Here is a 25,465-nt window from a genome sequence, read left to right on the forward strand (position 1 = left end):
AGAAGGAAATCTAGGCAAAACTATCCAGGACATAGGAGTAGGCAAGGACTTCATGAACAAAACACCAAAAGCATTGGCAACAAAAGCCAAAATAGACAAATGGGACTTAATGAAACCCCACAGCTTCTGCACGGCAAAAGAAACAGTCACTAGAGTGGATCGGCAACCAACAGAATGGGAAAAAATTTTTGCAGTTTACCCATCTGACAAAGGGCTGATATCCAGAATTTACAAAGAACTCAAACAGATTTACAGGAAAAAAACAAACAAGCCCATTCAAAAGTGGGCAAAGGATATGAACAGACACTTTACGAAAGAAGACATATATGAGGCCAACAATCATATGAAAAAATGCTCACCGTCACTGGTCATCAGAGAGATGCAATTCAAAACCACTTTGAGATACCATCTCACGCCAGTTAGAATGGCGATCATTAAAAAATCTGGAGACAACAGATGCTGGAGAGGATGTGGAGAAAAAGGAACACTTTTACACTGTTGGTGGGAGTGTAAATTAGTCCAACCATTGTGGAAGACAGTGTGGCGATTCCTCAAGGCCTTAGAAATAGAAATTCCATTTGACCCAGCAATCCCATTACTGGGTATATATCCAAAAGACTATAAATCGTTCTACTAAATCGTGTCCACATGTACACGAATGTTCATTGCAGCACTGTTTACAATAGCAAAGACCTGGAATCAACCCAAATGCCCATTGATAATAGACTGGATTGGAAAAATGTGGCACATATACACCATGGAATATTATGCAGCAATCAGAAATGATGAGGTTGTGTCGTTTGTAGGGACATGGATGAATCTGGAGAACATCATCCTCAGCAAACTGACACAAGAACAGAAGGTGAAGCACCGCATATTCTCACTCATAGGTGGGTGATGAAAAATGAGAACACATGGACACAGAAAGGGGAGTACTAAACACTGGGGTCTATTGGGGGGAAAAGGGGAGGGCCAGTGGGAGGGGGAGGTGGGGAGGGATAGCCTGGGGAGAAATGCCAAATGTGGGTGAAGGGGAGAAGGAAAGCAAAGCACACTGCCATGTGTGTTCCTACGCAACTGTCTTACATGCTCTGCTCATGTACCCCAAAACCTAAAATCCAATAAAAAAATTTAAAAAAAAAGAACAGAAAATAAAATACCACATGTTCTCACTTACATGCGGGTGATGAACAATGAGAACACATGAACACAGGGAGGGGAGCAGTACACACTGGGGTCTATTGGGGGGCATAGGGGAGGGACAGCAGGGGGCAGGGAGTTGGGAAGAGATAACATGGGGAGAAATGCCAGATATGGGTGAAGGGGAGGAAGGCAGCAAATCACACTGCCAAGTGTGTACCTATGCAACTATCTTGTATGTTCTCCACATAAAAAAAATAGAAATGTATTGTAGCCATCAACAATGATATACTCTATGACTCCAGAGCAAACATATGATCAGTATAAAGGTGAATACAGTCCTTGCAAGAGTTCGTGGAGGGAGAGAAAGGAGGAGTGGGGCTCGATGGGGCAGGGGACAGGCAATGGGCAGCTTCTTTCAGGGAAGTCTAATGGGGGAAAAGTAAAAGAAGGCTAGTTATCCTTAATAAGAACACCAGGTGTGAGCTACAGTATGGCAGGAGTCACAAACAGATCCACGGACTGGGTTCAAACACCTTTGGCTTCTGCAGCTGTTGCTCTAGGATATCATTTGGGGAGTGTTAGCCAACCTACACCTCCACACCCACACTGCGCACCTCCCAACCACTTCCTTTCTCTTTGGCACTCACCCCATTGGAGCCTTGCCCTGGTTCATGCCTCAGACAGGACAGAAAGCTGCCATCCTCAGAGATTCTTCCTGGGTTTTGCAATTCAATAGCTTATGTACTGAAAGGAACACAAAAAGATTAAGGTTTTAGTAATCATATTTGAGAGTTTAAGGAAGGTGCTCACTCTTCTCCATCTTCTACCTCAAAAAATATGGAGACCAGAAATAATGTTCCCTGGCTATGTTGAGAGAGCCCAGGTGGAGGAAGGGAAGTGTCGGGAATGTAGATGCTGGCTGGCCCTAGAGAGAATTCTGCAGTAGCCACAAAGAGGTGCTGCGTAATGAGTGCAGAGTGGGCAGGCTCTTAGTTTTACAGACGTTTTCATCTGGGAAGGAGAAACCCCAGACTGAAAAATAAATGACTGAGATCAAATTTTTGCCATGTCAGTAGAATCCTGATGCAAGACAGAAATTAAGTTATAGAAAAATCAAGAAAGCTACCCTTCTTTTTTCGCGTGAGTTTGTGTGCTGAGATTCACTCTTGGTACACAGTCCTAGACTTTACAAGTCCAGGAAAACATGTAAGGTGAGTAGGGTATAGAGGCAAGCAGGGACTTTGAAATTTAGTGTATATTTGTAGAACCATGTATAAAGGAGATAAAGACATCAAAAGGTAAGGGGAGAACAACGACAGAGTGCAGCCTAGAGAACAAGGACCTGAACGTGAACGAGAGGCCTGCAGTCTGGCTGTGGCTGTCATTAACATGATATCACTTTCATAGTCTTGGAGTAGAATCCCTTCCCTGGCTTACCCTGGTTAAGGATCTTCTCTGCTTACAAACCCAAGCACACTGAGTTCCATTTTGCTTTCCCTGGTTTGGGTGATATAACGGTACCCACAAGGCTTTTCGGGTCATACTTGATTTGCCTCATGAGTGCCTTTTCTATCTGCTACATAATGATTTCTGTTTCCTGCAGGTCTTCTGCTTCATCACAATCTCATCTCTTTCATATGCCTGAGTAACCACTATGTTGTGACCATACCTGCTTCTTTCAACCTGTCCTCAGGATTAGGATCAATACCTGCTTCTTTGGCTTTTATTCAAGTGATGGATAGCTTTGGAAACTCTTATCTGGACTGGTTTGCTGTCTCTATCTGATAGTCCAAACTGACCTTCAGCCTAAGAATCTTAAAAAATGTCCATGTTTTAAGGAAAGATGGATGATCCTCTGTTTCAAATAAGAAGGAAAATCTTTTGATCAGACTGAGAGCAAAGAGGGAATTTGGTTCTTTTTTGTTTCAAGGAGTCCTTGAAGAGCTATTAAGAGATTGTTTTTCTTTCCTTTAATTACGTTTATGCTCTAAATAAGGTAAAGACCTAGTTTGGGGAAGGGAAGTTTAAAGTAGCATGAGAGTGTCCTGGGTCTTGAATTAGGGCTATAAGCAGAACTTCTAAATGTCTTTGAAAAGTTCTCACCAAATTATTTTCTGCCCTTTCTTTCAGGCCCAAGAAATACTGAGATTTCAGGAAATAGCTAAGATTTCATTTAGATGCTCACAGGAGATCTCCAAGCTGGAATTCTTCATTTTCCAGGCGGCTTATTTTTAGGAATTTTCATGAGCTTTTTGCTTGAACTTTTAGCCCCAAGGAGAGAAGAGATGCCAGAGATTCCAACTAAAAATGGTCTTTTTCACTCCATTTCTGCAGCTGGCCTTGGTGTTGCACTTAATTAGTTGCTCCCCCTTCCCAAATTATGATTCAATCCCAAACTTTTTTTTCAAAATCTGTCCATTTGATCCAAATTTTAAAATGCTTATCCTCTAGAGACCTAAGACATGTAACATATAGAGCCAGCTAGAGGAAGCTAGAGGATCTCCTAAACCTCCCAGAAAAGGTGAACTATTGATCTCGATATCATGGAACTTGGAAAGTAGAAGATTGCAAGTATGAAAATAATTATAATGTGACAGTGTCATCAAAGATAAAATAATAACTGCATAAAATGTTAAGGAGGCAAAAGTTTTCAGCTAAGGGGCAGTTAGAAAAGAATTTGTAATACAGTGTGGGACTTCATTTGAGCTGAACCAGAAGAAGAAGTGAGATGTCAAGCACAGATACAAAGTTGAGAGAATGGTTGTTCATTTAGAAAATAAGATATAGCACCAAAAGCATTGACAACAAAAGCCAAAATAGACAAATGGGACCTAATGAAACTCCACAGCTTCTGCACAGCAAAAGAAACAGTCACTAGAGTGAATCGGTAACCAACAGAATGGGAAAAAATTTTTGCAGTTTACCCATCTGACAAAGGGCTGATATCCAGAATTTACAAAGAACTCAAACAGATTTACAGGAAAAAAACAAACAAGCCCATTCAAAAGTGGGCAAAGGAAATGAACAGACACTTTATGAAAGAAGACATATATGAGGCCAACAATCATATGAAAAATGCTCATTGTCACTGGTCGTCAGAGAGATGCGAATCAAAACCACATTGAGATACCATCTCACGCCAGTTAGAATGGCGATCATTAGAAAATCTGGAGACAACAGATGCTGGAGAGGATGTGGAGAAAAAGGAACACTTTTACACTGTTGGTGGGAGTGTAAATTAGTTCAACCATTGTGGAAGACAGTGTGGCGATTCCTCAAGGCCTTAGAAATAGAAATTCCATTTGACCCAGCAATCCCATTACTGGGTATATATCCAAAGGACTATAAATCGTTCTACTATAAGGACACATGCACACGAATGTTCATTGCAGCACTGTTTACAATAGCAAAGACCTGGAACCAACCCAAATGCCCATTAGTGATAGACTGGATTGGGAAAATGTGGCACATATACACCATGGAATATTATGCAGCAATCAGAAATGATGAGTTTGTGTCGTTTGTAGGGACATGGATGAATCTGGAGAACATCATTCTCAGCAAACTGACACAAGAAAAGAAAATGAAACACCGCATATTCTCACTCATAGGTGGGTGATGAAAAATGAGAACACATGGACACAGAAAGGGGAGTACTAAACACTGGGGTCTATTGGGGGGAAAAGGGGAGGGCCAGTGGGAGGGGGAGGTGGGGAGGGATAGCCTGGGGAGAAAAGCCAAATGTGGGTGAAGGGGAGAAGAAAAGAAAGCACACTGCCATGTGTGTACCTACGCAACTGTCTTGCATGCTCTGCCCATGTACCCCAAAACCTATAATCCAATAAAAAATTAAAAAAAAAAAAAAAAAGAACTGCAACTTGAAAAGGATGCCCACTCCTACTATTCCTATTCAACGCAGTCCTAGCCAGGGCAGTCAGGCAAGGAAAAGAAATAAAAGGCATCCAAATTGGAAAGAGGCAGTCAAATTGTCCTTTGCAGATGACATAATCCTATGTCTAGAAAAACCTAAAGAATCTACCAGAAACTTTTAGATTTGATAAACAAGTTCAGTAAAATTACAGGATACAATATTAACACACAAAATCAATTGCAATTTCATACACCAATAATAAACTCACTGAAAAACAAATCGAGAAAGCAATCTTATTTACAATAGCTACAGAAAATATAAAACACCTAGTAATCAATTTAATCATAAAGGTGAAATAGCTTTGCAAGGAAAACTATAAAGCACTGATGAAAGAAATTGATGGGAACACAAACATGTGGAACAACATCCCATGCTCATGATTTGGAAAAATTAGTATGGTTAAAATGATGATACTACTCAAACCAATGAACAGATTCAGTAAAACTCTATCAAAATACCAAGGACATTTTTCACAGAAACAGAAAAAAATACTAAAATTTTTATAGAACCAAAATAGGGCCCCCAAACCCAAAGCAATCCTGAGCAAAAAGAAGACAACTGGAGGTATCACACTACCTGATTTCAAAATATATTACAAGCCTATAGTAACCAGAACAGCACAGTATTAGTATAAAAACAGGCACATAAACCAAAGGAATGTAATAGAGCATCCGAAAATAAGTCCACATGTTTGTAGCTAACTGATTTTCAATAAAGGCATCAAGAATATAACATTAGGGAAAGAATATTCTCTTTAACAAATAGTGCAGGAAAAATTGGATATCCACATGCAGCAGAATGGAACTATACCCTATCTCTCACCATATACAAAAATAAACTCAAAATGGATTAAAAACTTAAAGACCCAAAACTATAAAACTACTAAAAGAAAACAGGGGAAACACTCCAGGACATTGATCTAAGCAAAAATTTTATGGCTAAGACCCCAAAATCACAGGCAACAAGAATTAAAATAGACAAATGGGACAATAATGGGATGATATGAAACTAAACATCTTCTACACAGCAAAGGAAACAATCAACAGAGTGAAGAGACAACTTGTTGTATGGGAAAAAATATTTGCAAAATATTCATCTGACAAGGGACTAGTATTCAGAATATACAAGGAGCTACCCAACAGCAAAACAAACAATTCCATTGAAGAGTGGGTAAAAGACATAAATAGACATTCCTCAAAAGTAGACATATGAATGGCCAAATATATGGAAAAACTGCTTAACATCAATAATCATCTGGAAGATGCAAATCAAAACCAAAAGGAAGTATCATCCTACACAATTTAGAAGGGCAATTGTCAAAAGGACAAAAAATAACAGACGCTGATGAGGATGCAGAGAAAAGGGAATGCTGTTGGTGGGAAAGTGAATTAGTATAGCCATTAAGGAAAACAGTTTGGAGATTTCTCAAACAACTAAAAATAGAACTATTATACAATCCAGTAATTCCAGTACTGAGTATTTATCCAAAGGAAAGGACATCAGTATATCAAAGGGATCCATGAACCCCCATGTTTATTGTGGCACTATTCACAATAGCAAAGACGTGGAATCAACCTAAGTGTCCATCAACAGAAAAATGGATAGAGAAAATGTTGTATATTTATAAAATGGAATACTATTTGGCCATAAAAATAATAAAATCATGTCATTTGCAGAAATACAGATGGAATTCGAGGTCATTATGTTAAGTGAAATAAGCCAGACACAAAAGACAAATATCACAGGTACTATCTCACATCTAGAAGCTAAAACAAAGTTGACCTCATAGAGGTGGAGAGTAGCATGATTGATATTAGAGGCTGGTAAGGATGTGGGTATGGGTGGGGTTGGGGGAGATGGCGATGAGAGATTGGTTAATGGGTACAAAAATAATATATAGTTAGAAGAAATAAGTTCTAATGGTTAATAGTAGAATGGGGTGGCTATAATTAACAACAATGTATTACATATTTCAAAATATAGAAGTGAGGACTTGAAGTGTTCTCAACAAACAGAAATGATAAATGCTGAGGTGATGGATATCCTGAATATTCTGACTTGATCATTACACATTCTATGCATGTAACAAAATATTACATGTACCTCATCAATATGTACAAATATTATGTATCAATTTGTTTTTAAATTTTAAAGAAAATAGAGTAGGGAGGTTAAGTTCTCAAAATGAATTCCCTTCAAAACCTGTGAAGAGTGACCTTAGTGGGAGGGAGAGTCTTCACAGATACAACTAAGAATCTTGAGATAAGATTATCCTGGATTTTCTAAGTGAGCCTAAATCCAATGACAAGTATCTTATGAGAGAAAGAAGAGAAGACAGAGACATAGAGGGGAAGGTCACACAAAGGCTGAGGCAGAGGTTGGAGTTACACAACCACAAGCCAAGGAACACCTGGAGCCACCAGAAGATGGGAGGGACAAAGAAGGACTCTCCCTTGGAGCTTTTAGAGTGAGTGAGACCCTGCTCACACCTTGATTTTGGACTTCTGGCCTCCAGAACTGTGTAATAGTAAATTTCTGTTGTTTTAAGCCGTCAAATTTTTGGAAATTTGTTATAGCAGCGAAGGGAGATTAATAGCTCCCTTTAGGCTTCCCATAATCCTACACACAAAAATGTTAATGCCTGAGACAGTTGATGATTCTGGGAAGCTGTTCCAGCACCATGGACAGACAACAGTTCTGACTGGTTGGTGAACGTACTTTACCAGTTGCTAAATATGTTGAAGAATAGCCTGAATAAAAGTATAAACATGGCGAGGCAAGGTAGCTCATGCCAGTAATCCCAGCACTTTGGGAGGCCAAGGCAGATGGATCATGAGGTCAGGAGTTCAAGACCATCCTGGCCAGTATAGTGAAAGCCTGTCTCTACTGAAAATACAAAAATTAGCTGGGCATGGTGGCACATACCTGTAGTCCCAGCTACTTAGGAGGCTGAAGCAGAAGAATTGCTTGTACCCGGGAGGTAGAGGTTGCAGTGAGCCAAGATAGCACCACTACACTCTAGCCTGGGCAACACAGCGAGACTCCATCTCAAAAAAAAAAAAAAGTATAAACATTGATGAATATTATGGAAGTAAACACCAGAAGAACAACTTAAAACAGAAATGGTTTTATAATGATCAGGAGATAAGGCCAGGCAGGGAAAGAAAGTGATCTTTTCATTTCCTTCTCTTCTGTACTATTTGAAATGTCTTTTCCATGTGAATGAGTTATTTTATTATAATTATTTTATAAATCACTAAGAAAAAAGGAAACATCAGGTAATTCTCATTAACAGACATGCTTAGGAATACCTTGCCCTAGAGGACAGCTAAAGGCATCCCAAGAGAAGCCAAAGGCAAAAGTGGGAAACAGATAAGGCCGTTCTGGTAGTTTTCAATCTAGACAAGTCTGAGGGTCAAGGAAGAAAGGTTGAGTGTCTGGGAAGGGCCTTCACCAGAGTTTGCTGGTTTCTGAGCTTCATCACATTTGAAAGCCTTTATCCTTCCTGAGATGGTTATATGTCTGTGGTCTGTGATCTGTGTTAGGGGTGCCATTCAACCATGGGTGTAGACACTGCTTTGCATATCATTATGTACACCACTGCTTGCCTTGCTAAGTGGCATCCTGAGATATTTATGATGAAGAGCGATTATCACATATATAAAACTACACTAATGTTTTATGTGAAAAGAAATTCACACTGAAAAAAGGAGAAAGTCCACATGCTTTGTTGACAGTCCCCACCACCATCAGTAAGATCTGCCCAGAGTTCTGGTCGCAAAGCATTGATTTTATAATAGCAATAAAGTTTACAAATGGTAAAAATATGAGCTTGTTTACTCCTGGAAGATTTTATTATTCATGCAAACTCTTAGTCAAATATAGAGGCTGTTATACACTTTGGGAAACCATTTATGAGCCAGAAAGACCCCAAGGAAAAGGATTTAGAAGAAATAATTTTGTAAAATCAATTTGAAGAGTGCTTAATTTTTAGATTTCAAAGCCAGGAACCCAGACCATATATATATATATATATGTATGTGTGTGTGGGAGGGTGGGATTTGCATTTTTTCCATACCTAGTGAAAGGTAAGCCATCAGGATCTTTGTGATCAGGCAGAAATGGCAGGAGGGAGGGCTTCTTTTAAGATCCAGGGAAGCCTGAAAGATTCTGTTGGTGCAAACAACACGGTTAACTGGGATACCCCCAACATAAATCCAAGTCTAACAAGCCATCCCAGACATGGTCAATCATACTCTGTTGGAGGGTCCTTGAGTCCTATTGCCCAAAGAGGGTCAATTCAGTAGGTCCTCCCAGGCAGCATGTTCATTCCTGGGTTTTTAGGGTGTTTTATGCATCTCCTCCACTGGTCTGCTCTAAATACAAAGGCAACGCCTCCCTTCCACTTCACAGCCATAGCCTGGTTCTTAGCTGATTACCAGAGTCTCTCAGTCCAGCAGTGGTTATTTGCTGAGAAGATACATGTACTTAGCATGAGTGAGACAGATCCTTTTACTTTTTCCTGAATATAATATGCTTAGAACGTCCCCAAAATATATTGTCCATATTCTAATTATAGATTTTCTTACTGCATAACATCATGCAAGAAGTTCAAAAATAGCAATGAGGCAGTCAATTCTACCAGTAGAAGCCACTGCAACATTCTATAGGCAGACACTAGAGGGTTTCCATGGTTGGATAAACAAACTGCATTGTTCGCCTAAGACTCTAATAGCAATAGTGAGCTTTTTTGTCTGTTTCTTCTCCCTATCCCCAACCACACACACTCCTCAAGTATTCTTTTCTCCCCTTCTTCCCACCTTCCTGTCAGGACTCCACATTTCTAGCTGTCCTTGGCCCTATCCTGGTGGGACCTGACTGTCCTTAGCTGCATCTCCTCTGATTGGCTCAGAGGTGAGCATGTGACACAAATCGGTCCAAGCAGAAGGAAGCTCTGATGTGGAGAAATCGTAGGTGCTTTCTTCCAGGAGATGAGAATTAACAACTCCAGTTGTCGGTGACAACTGTTCTGCAATGAGGAGAACCAGCCTTGAGAAGAAGCTACCACAGCGTGAGGTTCAGTAGATAGAGGACACGCACTGAAAGACACTGGTGGCCTTGTTTAGCTCGGTTCTCAGTTCTGGATCAATTCTTGCATATGACTTTTCCAACTCTGGGTTTTTCTGTCAATAAATTCCCTTTAATTATTTAAGCCCATTTGCGTTAGATTTCTCTTATATAGGACCAAAAGCATCCTAACTGATACGGTGACCAAAAACACAAAACTAAGTGTCAGCCCCTAAATGTCTAGCTACCTTCCATGCAAATTCCTAGATCTCTTTTCCAATAGTAAGCCTGAAATGTTGTCGCCACCCCCTAATGGCCCTAATCTTTAGGGTCCCAGGAACCTATCCACAAGAATTTTAGGTTGAGATTTGAGTTCTACATGAATTAGCAATCTCCAAGCTTCCTTGGTATTTACTGAACAATGTTCTAACCATCTGGAGGAAAGGGATCATTCGGAACACCCCACTTCCCTACAGTCGACCTAAAGATGAATTCTGGCCATTGGCAATAAGAGGTCAGGACATCTTCCTACATAGTCACTTGCCTCCTCATGTTTGAACGTTTGCTTCCCAGGAGTGCTGAATGAGGATCTGCGAATCTGCTGGTTAGAACATTCACAATAAAAGCTCCCGAGTTTGACCGCTAAGGCTTTGGTGAAAAAAGCCACAGAGGGATCCAAGAATATGCTCCTACACAGTCAGTCTGTGAATGTGAGATTTTTTTTTAATTTTTTAAATGGACATTGGGCATATTGCCTTAATAATCTGTGTATATCTCACCTTCTAAAATACTTACGATAAATGGGGTTAGTAAGTAGATGAAATCAAACAAAAATAAGAGTAAATGTAGGAAAATAAAATAAATATATGGTAAGGTTAGTATATAAAATAAATATAGGGTAAGGTAGTATATAAAATAAATATAGGGTAAGGTAGTATATAAAATGGTTTTTTAATGCCCTATGCAGTTTCTATAGGTGGACAACAAATCTGTCTCTGACCTTCTGAATTAGCCAAAGCAAAGTGAGAAACATGTCTCTAAAAGATTCACAAAGTTGCACTTTGGGAGGCCGAGGCGGGTGGATCATGAGGTCAACAGATCAAGACCATCCTGGTCAACATGGTGAAACCCCGTCTCTACTAAAAATTACAAAAAATTAGCTGGGCACGGTGGCACGTGCCTGTAATCCCAGCTACTCAGGAGGCTGGGGCAGGAGAATTGCCTGAATCCAGGGGGCAGAGGTTGTGGTGAGCCGAGATCGCGCCATTGCACTCCAGCCTGGGTAACAAGAGCAAAACTCCATCTCAAAAAAAAAAAGATTCACAAAGTTCAACAGACTTTTTTTTTTAAAGAGGTAGGAAAGGAAACAAACAAAAGTGGTTGCTTGGAAAGAACAGTTTTTCTCAGAAGACTTTTTCCTGTAGTGATTTATGAAGGGGACACTGTGCTACAGAGCGTTCCCAAGAGCAAATTTGGGGAACCATGTCAATGAAGCTGAGAGTATAATCTCAGAGCACTTTTCAGCAAAAGCAGTTCCAGGGGAGGAATCGAAACCCTCCAAACTCTTTAATTATCTGCCGTGGTCCAACCAGGCAATTTACAATGTCTATTTAGATGGCAGGACTGTATATAACTTTAAGGAATCTTCTGGTGATACAGTTTGTACCACTGGGCTTTTAGAGAATGAAGTAGTTTGAAATTTTATTCTCTAGCAATAATCTGAGGTGTAGATATTCACTTTGTCTCATTAAGGGCAAAGTCATATGCATTGACAATTAGAGCCAGGCAAAGAGGTGACATCTCATGAAATCAAAGCAAAAACAAAAAAAAGATCACCAATGCCTAACAGACACTATCTAGTGTTTACTCTGAAGAGACCGAAGAACCTCAGGCAGAGCCTGGTCTAACGCATAAACACAGGGGCATCGAAGCCTTGCTGACATAAATGAAGCAGGAGCATGAGCAGTAGCTTTGCCAGAAGAGCTCCAATTCTAGCAAGTACTGCTGTACTTATTGAGTGCCTGTGTTGGGTTCTATACAGAGAAGTATTAGGCATGATTCCTGACTTCACAGTTAAGAGAGACAATTCCATATTCATAAAATAATTCTAGAGGTCTAGTGCTGTACCGACCAACAGAAAGTTTATAAAGACAATTTTTTTCAACCAGGTAGATCCTGTCCACCTTCAGGTCTCATCTCAGAGACTCCCTCCTCCATAAAATATTTCTGCATCCAAGATAACCTTTCCATCAGGAAGCTCCACAGCACTCTATGGTTCTCGATAATCTTCCTTTATCCTGCCAATATACAGTTAGCACCATCTCCCTTACCTGCCCATCAGCTCTTCCTTCAGGGCATTACCCTACCTCAGCCCGCAGTGACCTATTCAGTCCCTGTGGCTTTGGAAGGGCTAAGTGCCTCCTCACCCAGCCATGCACCCCAGGAGTGGTCAGGTCAAGCTGAGCACTTTATCCTGTCTCCTAAGCCAGACCAATCAGAGGGCTTCCTGAGCTCTTACATTTATTCTTCTACTGGGACTGTAAGCTGTGGTGATGCTCTCTGTCCATGGGCATCTTGAATTCAGGGACCACCTATGAGGAAAGCAAACCTGAGAGATAGAGACCCATACAGATGGATTTGATTATCTGAACACCTGAACTATTCCGTTCTATGAGCCAATACATTTCCTTTTGTTTTTGTTTTTGCTTAAGCCAGTTGGAGTTGGGTTTTCTCCACCCTCCCATATGCCCACACTCCTGGGGGATGACACACTGTCTTCAAACAATTGTTAACTCCAGGAGGAAGGAGACACAGGGGAGCACATATCTGGATGTATGAGAGGGTAGGGCAATGTTTACCCTAATGCCCACAGCACTCACCACATACTATGACCCAGTAGCAAAATGGCAACAGGACTTATATTTGTAGATCCCTTCCCATCTCTGGCTGTCATGTGAAACTAATTGTTTATACTTCTTCAACTAACATTTATTAAGTTCCATGTCAGTTACATAATCCGGTATGAATTGATCCTACATACAAACTAAACAAACATCATTTGAGCAACCAAGTGTTGGAGAACAGATGATATGTCTGAATATGAGAGAGTTTCCTTGTCTAAAATTTCTGTTCTTTGTAACTGCTATACCCCCCCACCCCGCAGCAGAACTGACTTGTTCCAGGTAATCTATATTTATCAATAGAGTACTAACATTGTAAAAATAAGGCAATTATACTCCAGTGACAGAGCTAAATATTGTGTCACTATATGAAGCAAATGGCATTGTTAGTCATTTCTTCAGATATGATTTGCTTTATAAAAGCTGCATTTCAAGGCATTGGAACTCAGCAGGGATTCTTTGTCAACAATCTGCCATTTCTAGCTAAATTAAGTAATCATCTGGCTACTATATTTAGAAAGCGTGTGCAGGCTACAGAATGTATAGAAAGCTCTAAATGGGGCATTTATCTTCAGGGGACACCACTGCATAGGAGCAGAGGAGTATCTACTTTTAAGAGAAAATGGGCTTTCTATTAGAACCATGGAAAAACACTTTAAAGAAGTTACTTACACCTCCCAGAGATCCAGGTGTGATCAGGTTACCGCTGAAAGCAATGTGGAATTGCTTTCAATTTTTCTTGACAGTTCTGTTAATTTTAAATTCTCTCTCTATTCTACTTCTATCTGAAGCAAAAGTTTTTAAAAAGCCTCACTTGAGATTCTTTTAGAACTTCTATAGAAGGCACTCTATGCTCTCATTTAGTTTTTGCTGTTTTACAATTTCTACTTTTATTGTAGATTCAGGGGACATGGAATTTTTATTATTTTAAATCATTACAGTGGCTTTGGAAACAATGATGGCAGTTCCTGTTTACTGTCAACCTTCTATGTCCTAGGAATAATAGGCAATTAAAAATATTACTTCCTTAAGTAAATAATATAAAATTATATGTGTGTGTATGTGTGTGGCCTCTTTGGCTTAGGACATATTCACATGGCATACATTTTTGTACCATTTTGTTTTTTCTGTTTGTTTTTTTGAGACAGAGTCTCACTTTGATGCCCAGGCTGGAGTACAGCAGTGCAATCTCAGCTCACTGCAACATCTGCCTCCTGGGTTCAAGGGATTCTTCTGCCTGACCTACTGAGTAGCTGGGACTGTAAGCACCTGCCACCATGCCCAGCTAATTTTTTGTATTTTTAGTAGAGACAGGGTTTCACCATATTAGCCAGGATGCTCTATCTCCTCACCTCGTGATCTGCCCGCCTTGGCCTCCCAAAGTGCTGGGATTACAGGCGCCTGGCCTGCACTGTTTTATAAATTAGGCAACCAATGCTCAGGATACAAGAAACTTGCCAAATATCTTGTAGCAAGTAAGAGACAGAGCTGGGCCTGGCTCCTTCTGAGGCCACACTACCACATTGTGGCTGCCTCCTAAATAAACTTTCTACTGCATTTACCCTGCCTACAGTACTCATGTCCCTGACCCCTGAATCTTCAAAGTCCTCTCACTTTTTATCTCCTGATGCCTATGGGAATAAACTAAAATGTAACAACTGCTTTCAGGCAATATCTGGAGTCCTCTGAAAAAGATAAAACAAAGGTTCACGAAAATTTAATGAAAAGGACAAGAAGAATGGCAGATGATATGAACACTAGCATTGTAAAAATAAGGCAATTTTGCTCCAGTGACAGAGCTAAACTGCATGTTACTCTATGAAGCAAATGGCAGATGCTCTAAGACCACTCATATGCCCACTGTCTGGTTTCCATTAGGTCTCCCCTGATTCACTGAGTCTTGTCACTCCTGAGGATGTGTTTAAGCTTCAGGCCTGGGCTCTAGGCCACTATTGTGGAAAAAAAGACCACAGGACTTTACTGTCTCTAAGAACTACTTACAAGAAAGAGTGAGAAGAGTGCCAGCAGCAAGGGCTGAGCCTGAGGACCACTGCACATCAAGTTTACACACCAGACTTCAGGCTTTTATTCATGCCTGAGATGTGCTCTATGGTCAGCAGGAGGGATGTGCCTCATGACACTCCCTTAAAGAGATAAGATGCTGGAAACTCCACAGGGGTGGGGAAATTGAACTTAGTAGGCATAAGCTAGCAACTGCAAAAGGCTATTTGAAAGAAGTACTGATAATACAAAACATATTCGTATTATCATACAATCACATATTTGTCCTAGGAAATATGTAGGACCTCTAAAACCAATAAAATATTTGTCCAGGGGAGTAAATTATTAGTCATATGTTCTAGATATCTGTCTGCCATTCATTCATTATTTATTTATTTGAGATGGAGTTTGGCTCTTGTTAAAGGCTGGAATGTAGTGGTTTGATCTCGGCTCACTGCAGCCTCCACCTCCCAGGTTCAATAGATTCTCTTGCCTCAGCTTCCCAAGTCCCTGGGATTACAGGCATGTGCCACCACACCCGGCTCCTTATTTTTTTAAGTAGAGATGGGGTTTTACCATGTTGGCCAGGGTGGTCTCGAACTCCTGACCTCAGGTGATCCACCTACCCTGGCCTCCCAAAGTGCTGGGATTACAGGTGTGAGCTACCATGCCCAGCTACATTCCTAATATAATTCCCTTGTGGACAGAGAACACACTATTTATCACTTCAGGCCTTTTAAATAGATTGATGCTTGTTTTATGGTCCCAACACATGATATATTTTGGTGAATTTTCCATGTCCAGTTGAAAAGAGTGTATAGTCTGCTATTTTTGGATAGAATGCTCTATAAATGTCCATTTGATCAAATGCTTGATAGTATTGTTCCAGTGGTCTGTATCATTACTGATTTTCTGTCTACCTTTCTGTCAATTACTGAGAAAGAACTATTGAACTGTTAAACTATAATTGTGATTGTCTCTTTTCTTTTGCGTTCTGTCTCTTTTTGCTTCACGTATTTTGAAACTGTTACTGGGGACACATCCTTATAGAAGTTTATGTTTCTTGATAGATTGTTTCCTTAATCATCATAAAGTACTCCTCTTTATCTCTAGAAGTATTCTCTGTTCTGAAATCTACTTTGTCTGATATTAAAAATAACCACTCACCGTTTTTGTGATGAACTTTTAAAAATTATGTCTTTTTCTATCTTTTACCTTTTAATATATCTTTATGGTCAAAGTGGTTTTCTTATAGAAACCATATTGTTACTTTTAAAATTCAGTTTGACAATCTCTGGTTTTTAAGTGGCATATTCAAATCATTTAATCATTAATATCCTAAAGGAAATATGAAAATTAGAAAAATGTTCTTTATATTTACTCATATGTTTACCACTTATAGTGCTCTTCATCCCTTTATGTAATCTAACTTTCCATCTGGTACAATTTTCCTTCTGCCTGAAGAACATCTTTCAACATTTGTTATAGTAAATGTCCATTAACAATAAATTCTCTCAGTTCTTGTGTGAAAATGATTTATTTTGCTACATTTTGAAGGATATCCTACATTTTGAAGGATATTTTTGCTGGATATAAAATTCTAAGTTTGTAGTTCTTGCTCTTGTTTTTCCCACCTCTTTAGAGATGCCAGTCTATCTTCTTCTGGCTTATATATTTTCTGAAAAGAAGTCTTTGGAGACTTGTTCATTAGATTGGCAGCAGAGGGACAGAAGGAACTACAAAGGGAGATATGTATGCAGATGTGTCTGGTGTCCATGTGTCCATATTTATATTTTGATGATAGCCATTGATGTATGCTTCTCTTGTGGCTGTACTATAGGAATATATTAAATAATTCAATGGAAATATACCTTGCTAATATTTTAATGGTATAGATCTGCTAAGGAGTTCTCTTAGAAACATTATACTTAGTGTATTCTGTTGCTGTATGCTTCATTTTATTTTGAGCATTAAGGGAATGCAATATTTAAATCAGAACTCTGCCAATGCTTTTATCTAGAGGCCTGTTGCCATTTTTGTCTTCTATAAAATTTTTGTCCCAAGAAAGGATTACTTTTCTTTAACAGATTGAGTTGGTATAGTGTATTTTTGGTTATCAAAATGCTCATATAGCTTTGGGATTTTGAATTGGTAAATATTCATGATGTGTGAAAAATCATAATACATACTGTACAATCTCAGTCCCATAAAAGTGGATGTTGTGCCTACAGACACACAGGACCTAGAAAAGCGTGTCAAACTATATACTGCTTGTGATTGTGACTTTGTTCTTTGCTTCTTGTGTTTTTCAGTTTCCTCTAATGTACTTAACTTTTTAAAAGTAAAGGTTATTTTAATAACCTGTATTAAGCCCTCATTGCTTGTAGAATAGAGTTAGTATGCTTCATAAGAAAAAAAGAAGTCCTTGGATAGTCTTAGTGTCTGTTCATTTTATGTAATATCTTTTATCTCTGTCTTCTTTTAAGATTTTCTCTTACTCATTTTAAAGAATTTTATTATGATATGTTGTGTGTGTGTGTGTGTTTGTGTGTGTACATGTTTCTCCTGCTTGAAGTTCATTGAGTTTCTTTTATTTAAAGGTTCATAATTTTTATCAAATTTGGAATTTTCAGCCAGTATTTCTTCAAACATACTAGGTTTCCTTCTTTTTTCCCCTCTTGTTTTGGGACTCAAATTACATGTATGATAAATCACTTATTATCTCACAAATTAGTACTGTTCAACTTTGGGATTTTTTCAGTGTTTTTTCTCCGTGTACTTCATTTTGTATAAATTCTATTTTTATGTCTTCAAGTTCACTTATCTTTCCTTCTTCAGAGCCTGATCTTTTATTAATTTCATCTAGTAATTTTTCTTTTAAAATATTGTATTTATAATCTCTAGAAATTCCATTTGGTTCTTTTTATTTTCCATTTTTCTCATTACATTCATGCTTTTCTTTAACTACATGGACATATTTATAACTGCTGTTTTAACATTCTTTCCTGGTAGTTCTACCTATTGAATAAGCCTCTACCTGTTGATTGATGTCTCTCCTGGTTGTAGGTTACGTTTTCCTGCTTTATGGCATGTCTACTGACTTTTTAACATTATATTCTGAACATTCTGAATGTTGTGGATGTCTAGAAACTTTCAGGCTTCTCAACCTCCCTGAAACCCTTCTCCTCAATTCAGCAAGGCAGCTATACTCTGGGATTCTCTTTCCTGCACAGTTGTCTGGAAATTGCCTCCAAACAGAAACCAAGGTGACAGTGGGACTTACTTGTCTCCCTTCTCTCAGGAATCACAGCCCTGAGCTGTTTCTGTCTAATGTCGGGAAGCAGTTATTTCATAGACTTTGCCAGTTTGCCAGTTGTTCATGGTAGAAAATTAAACCTGATCTTTATGACTCCATTCTGGAAGGAAACGGAAGCCAACAAGGAATATTTTTTATTTGAAAGTTATCTCAACATTTCCCAACATTTGGCCAGGCAACACTTCTTACAGAATACTTATTAATATCTTCAGGAATTATTATTCCTTGAAATACATCTTGGAAAACTTTGCTTTAGGAGTGTGGTCTGAAAAGTAGACCATGTAAGCTGTTAGAGAAAATGATTTTTTAGCACATTTCTAATATAGTTGTTTTTCTCCAAATGGTTCATCTTGCCAATAAATTTGGTTTAGTTTATTCTTTGGATTTATAATTTTTAATTATTGATTTATGCTTAGTTTCTACCTATAGTTAAGTATCTCATGTTGATTGAATAATTTAATTATAAAAGAAAATGATGCTGCAAAATTTCTCCCAATATTTAGGCACCATATTAATATAATTAGCAGATTTTTCTTTCAATACTCTAAGCGTCCAGTTAATTGACTAGCAGGAATTTTGTAATATTTAGGTCTCCTCGATGATTATGTTAAAGAATAATCAGGGATATTTACATGAGTGACCCAAATGTCCCTAGATCTCACCAGTTGGTAGATTAGATTATTTTTCCCTGGGCGGAATGTGAAAGATGATGTCATGCACAACCACAGTTACTACCTCTAGCTCCAGGTGTCTGAATGGCACCCAGAACTCAGTACTGGCCTACAGGCTAATTTCCTTTTCAGACCTCAGATCCTTCCCCACTGCCTTCCCTTGGTCACATTTTTGACATTGCATTAACATTTTTTAAGTAAGAAAAATACAATTCAAAAACAACAAAATAATTCTTTTGAGATCAGGCAGAATCTCAGGATACAGACAGGAAGAGGATGGGACATGATTTGCTAAAGACATTGGAAGCCTTTGGTTAATTTAATACATATTAAGCATATAGCATGTACAAGATAAAATACTTTGGGAAGTTTTCTTGATAGCTGATCTCCTCCAATTATGTGAGAACCAGCAGAATGCAATCAGGCCAGTATCTCGTGGGATACTTTTGCTATCTCTAGCTAGAAGCCCTTGATATCTTTTTTTAGGAAAATTTTTATATCTGAGATGTATTAATTGATACTCTGCCTTATAGAAAGTTCAAGGGTGAGATTCATTCAAAATATCAAATATTAATACATGAATTAACATCCGAAGCTAAAATTACTCTAGCTGCAGTGTGACTATTAGAGGGGATGAAAAGGGAAGCAGGGAACAGAGAAAACAATTTAGTAAACAAGGTTAGATCAATGAAATGAATAAAAAACAGTGACTTGAGGAGAGGTGTAAGACAGTGAAATCAGATTCAAGATTCACTTAAACATCTGTGAGTCAGTATGCCTGCATCTGAAAATACAGAGCTAACATCATCTGAGTATTTCCATGAGAAAAAAAGAAAACTAAATGAAATAAAAACACTTCCCCATTTCACAAATAACCTTATGTTTCCTAATTTTTTCTAAACTTGAAAAGCATCTGCAATTTCAAGCAGAAGGAGACACTGGGACACATAAATAGTTCCCAAAACATCTATAAACTCTTCATGAATCCATCATCTCTTCGTGTGTATTTTTGTAAGCCTAGTTTTATCAGATGTAAGTGCCTAGAGCCTAATAAGTATTTCATTAATATCTGTTTAATGTATGAATGGATGTTCCTGATTATGATAATACGGTGTACTGTGTAACTATAAATCAAAGCACGCTTTATTGGTTACATAGGTCTCATGTGTCTCTGACTATTAAAAACTTCCATTATGCAATATTACCACTTTCCTTAGAAAATCTGGAAGAATAGATCACCTATGCTTCAAAATAAAATTGTGATACAATTTACCAGAGATTAATCAGTGTGCGTAATATATTGCTTCTTATATTCAACCTTAATTCTGACAAAAGCATTGCTTTTTGCCCACCCAGGTATATGTGATTTGAGACCAGTAATCTTTGACATGTGGGACACATGTGAAAACCACCCTTTGGTTTAGAACTGTAGCTGCTTTTAATAGAACCTGCTATTTGTGGTTTTGCCTCACTGTATTGTGGGCTGCATAATGCCTTTGTCCAATGTTTGTCATCTAATCTCCAGCTTCCATTTATTATGTTCCTTTTTACTTTTTCTTTTACTATTTTCCACAATTCAATATTTAATAGCTGAATTACTGAGCACAATCATTGTGCTTCAGTGGGGTGCATACAGAAAGCCTTCCCATCTGATACCAAGTGACGTGCTGAACTGTGACTGTGTATGCCTCTCCATTGACACCTTCTTCCCATGTGTCCTCTGACCAAAGTTGTGATGCCCACCATTCACAGACCTCCCTGATGATCTGACCTGATGATCAGTCAGTATAAACGTGTGTTTTCTGTATGTTGATGAAACTGCAACAGACGCCAATTCCAGAAGGCACTACTAAGCCTATAGGATGGCTTCCTGCACCTGTTGGATGAGCTGATTCAGTACTGCTGATAAAATGTAGATCAACTGTAGAGGTTTTATTGGTAATCAATGTCAGTGATTCTAACACTGCTCAAGAATCACATGGGGAGCTTAATAATGCAAATGTTGGAATCCTATTCCCAGAGATTCAAACAGACCCGGAAATCTGAATTTTAATAACACTTTCAGGATACAGGTAATGCACTGATTACATGTTGACAAATTTTGATCCATACAACCTCAGAAGTTAGTAAGTAAGTGTACCATTGGGCCATATTATCTCAAATTCCATTTTAAAGGTGCATTTTGCATTTTACAAATAAGTAAACAAGATATTAAACTTTTTATGAACAGATATCAATAACTGAATAAAGCATCATTTCAACTTTGCTAGCTGACATTATGTCTAGTTCAACTTTAAGATACTATTATCCTAAAGAGAATCACCTTTGAGATACTATTATCCCAAAGAGGATCACATTTACATGATGGTTTGACCTTGATAAAATACTATGCAGTAGAGACAGCATGTCCCAGAATAAGACAACTTGATCTAGCTAAGACAGGAGATACCTAAGCAGAGAAAGAAATGGATTTGTTTTCTTATCAACAAAATCTGGAATTTTGTCCTGTTTTATTTGTACCTAAAACATAATCATTGAAACCTCATTGAATCTGTCAAATATTAGACAAAGATACACTTGACCTGGAGTGAAGTATCAGGAATTTTTAAACATTTAACTCCTACTGTGGATTAGTATGAAACGAAGTTGAGCAGAACCCATTAATGTCACAGTGATCGGTTACCAATGGAAATAAATAATTCATGATGAAGGGAATTAGTCTAATTAGCAGGCAGTTTGAGTCCTTTGATAAAACCCAGCTCTAATTCCGTGAAGGGCAGGAAGTGCTGTCATCAGTCAGCCCTGAAAAGATTAGCATCTATTATGAATGAGGTTCGACACCCTAGCGAAGTCATGTGTGTCCTGGAGACAAACTTAATATGTTCCAGAATGGGACACAGTTTGTCTCACCAACACATCACGATTCCTACCAAGCTATTGTATGTAATAACAAGCAAAGATCAGCGCTCTGTCCTATCATTTGCTCCCCTGTCCATCATTCTGACAACTGTGCAAATACATTTTCCATGCAAAGCAGGGAATGTACCCTGAATACTTGCAAAATTGCACAAGATGTCAACGAAAATATGTGTTACTTTCTCACTCACCAAAACAAACACACAGAACCAAATGTCAGCCCTGAAACTGACGGTTTCAAACATGGTGGGCAATATAGATGTCAGGCTTGGTGTATACACATTTCATTTTAAAAACTGTTGTCAGCTCTCCCAGGAAATTTGCTTTCCTACTTATCTTTCTCTAGATATTGAAGTTACAAGATCAATCATAGGCTTCCAGCTTCTGTAACTGCAGATAAGTGGAGATGAGGATCCTAAGCAAAGTAACTTCTGGAATTCCAAACTAATATGTAAGGGAAATAAGAAAAAGTTGTTTTGTTTTTCATTATAGCACATAAATGGCTTAGCTCATTGGGATGGCTCATCTCTGGGAAGATTTATAGTTTCTGAATCATATCTGGCCTGGTGTATCTAAAAGATGTTGCCTGTTCCACACTGTGCAAGCCCCACATTATTTTGCAGCCCACAAGCTGACGCAGCATCAGCTGTGTTTCCATTTTTACTTATGAGCCTTTTGAAATTACATGTTTCCATTTTGCAATTTGATGTAATAATGAAGAAACTCCAAATTTGTAAGTTATTGTATTGCTTGTTTTTATTGTGTAAAATTAATTGCTTCATTTATTTATGTCATTAAGAAGGGGGGTATCATTTTGCACATTTTATCATTTGCTGTAATAATTAACATGCCAATAACACGACGGAAGCCTTGGAAACAGGATGGATCATGCCTGAATGCCTGAACAGCATATAACATGGCAGTATAACCCGGTAGGTTAGAAGGGCTGCTTTTCAAAAGTGTGGCAATGAATGTAACATTGCCTCAGTATTGCTGAAGTCAAATAATATATAGAAACAAATTTCTGAAATTAAAATGTTTTACTTGGGAAGAAAGAAGTGCAATTCAGAGCACACATGCAGACCAGGCAATCTTTGGTAGGTCTGAAGAACAAAGAGAAGGTTAGAGGTTTAATAAAAAGGAGAAATATTATGTATTGCTCTTCAGGAAAGTTCATTGACAATAGTAAGATTTCAGGGAGCTGGCAAGCCCTGACTGGAGAATGGCAGCTGCAGCAGGTAGTTTCAGTTGCCCTGAAATACAACTGGTTTCACGTTACAGCAAGCAGTTTCAGCAGTCAGACTTGCAGAGAGGTACATTCTTGGAGCAATGGTATGCATCCTGAGTGCTTTCCTTCCTGGTCTTGCAACTCTGTTGTAGTTGGGTGGGATAAGAATGACCTGATTCATATAATCAACTTTCACAGATAAATAATGCTGATGAGCATATACTGACTAATAAAAAGAAGTATGTTTACTCAACAGAAGAAGCAGTTTTTAGAGAAGGAATAGTATAGTTCTCAAAAGTTGTAACTGACTGCTGAACTGCTTGCTGTAACCTGAAACCAGCTTTATCTCAGGTTAACTCCAAAGACAGTTGAACCAAGGATTGATACTGTAGACTTACACAGACTGCACAAACCTGATGTTGATCGTTTATTTAGATTTGAAAAGATAGCCTGCTAAATACAGTCAGCCCTTCATATTTGTGGGTTCCACATCCAGGGATCCAACCAAACAAGGATTGAAAGCAGTTGAAAAACAAATTGTGTCTGCAGTGAACATTTACAGATATTTTTCTTGTTATTATTTCCTAAATAATACAGTATTACAACTATTTACATTGCACTGGGTATAAATTACTGGTTATTTTAAGTAATCTAGAGATGATTTAAAGTACAGTCATACATCGCTTACTGAAAGAGATATGTTCTGAGAAATGAGTCCTTAGGCAGTTTTGTCATTGTGTGAACATTGTACAGTGTATTTACACAAGCCTAGACAGTATAGCCTACTAAACACCTCAGCTGTATCATGTTACTGTACTGAATACTGAGGGCAACTCTAACACAGTGGCAGGTATTTGTGTGTCTAACCATAACTAAACATAGAAAAGGTACAGTAAAAATATGGTATTATGATTTTATGGGATCACCATTGTGTATGCAATTTGTCACTGAGTGAAATGTCATTATGTGATGTGTGACTATGAACAGACAACATGCATAGGTTATATGCAAATACTATGCCATTTTATATCAGGAACTTGAATGTCCTTGAATGTTGGTATCCAAAGGAGGTCCTGGAACCAATCCCTCACAGATACTGAGAGATAACTCTATTTAGTACAGATTCTTTAAAACCAGCAGATACTCATAGGGGTTAAACATTGGCTATCTTTTTTTCCATATCTATATACTAGAAAGCTGAGTCAAAAACTCATAGCTTTTTATTTTATATATTCAGTATTAGACCCGGTTTGTCTAGGGATTATGAAAAAACTTTACAGATCTGCAAAATACTTAGCATTTAGTGTATACTAGTTACGTATGACCAGTTCCATACACGTACATCACTGGAGGGCAGGGACCATGCATGCCCCTTAGCTGTCGTTCCATCTTCTCTTCCTCCTGCCAGGCTCAAGAAGAGAGATGGCAATATAGTTGGTGTTGAATGAACACTGGCTGAATGAATGAAACTACTAATCATAGTGGAGACACCCAATTAAGTGCTTCTCTATTTTCTTAGTCTGAGAAGATGGCAAAATAAAGCACAGAATGACAAAAATACACACATATCTTAGAACACACCTGTTGCCCAAAGTCTCATGATATTGTAGTGGTGGGTTCTTTTAGCTCCAAGAGCTGATGAGAAGAAGCCTGTTTTTGAGTCCTGGGTGCAGAGTCTTGCTCCAAAAGCTTTTGTCAGCTGAGGCTGACCCTCATGCTCAAGATTCGTTTAGGGTCTAGCTGGGATATTTGACTCTTCAGAGAAGAAAATCCTTCCAAACAAGACCCTACCCACTTTCAAATGTCCTTGTATGGAGACCCATAAAAGACTGAAAGTATTTTGAGGGCAGTTTTTTTTCAGAATCCAGAACATTAACCTAAGTCTAATGTTAGAACCCAGCTCTCTCCATCTGGGTGATATTTAAGACAATACTTTGTAATATCATACAGACAGTACAAAGATCATGAAGAAATTGACGACTTGAATCCAGTAAAAATGACTAATTTAGATTAATTGGAAAGAGTCCGTCTGAATTAGTTAAAAAATTGTGAAATACAGAATATTTTTAAAAGCCAAAGTTTTATTCCTTTCAGATAGTATATACTACTCTGAATGAGCTACAAGAATTCTGAGAGTACTTGCATTAAGAACCCAGTAAAGTCCAGTTGTGACAACAGATGACCAGATAACGAAAATGTGGTACATATACACAATGGAATACTAGTCAGCCATAAACAAGAATGAAATGCTGACATTCACAGCAACATGGATGGAACCAGAGGACATAATGA

General features: G+C 38.4%; 1 long non-coding RNA gene across 1 annotated transcript in view; it reads right to left on the reverse strand.

Annotated features, from left to right (window-relative positions):
- The window catches only part of LOC144576753 (uncharacterized), a 69,761-nt gene extending 60,533 nt beyond the window's left edge, over positions 1-9,228 (reverse strand). Inside the window, exons 1-2 of the long non-coding RNA XR_013519219.1 lie at positions 9,153-9,228; positions 1,791-1,887 (exon numbers count right to left, since the gene is read on the reverse strand). This is a non-coding gene — a long non-coding RNA (uncharacterized LOC144576753). The remainder of the gene's footprint in view (positions 1-1,790; positions 1,888-9,152) is intronic.
- Positions 9,229-25,465: the final 16,237 nt, after the last annotated feature.

The sequence above is a fragment of the Callithrix jacchus genome, chromosome 6 (assembly GCF_049354715.1).
Source record: "Callithrix jacchus isolate 240 chromosome 6, calJac240_pri, whole genome shotgun sequence".
Taxonomy (NCBI): domain Eukaryota; kingdom Metazoa; phylum Chordata; class Mammalia; order Primates; family Cebidae; genus Callithrix; species Callithrix jacchus.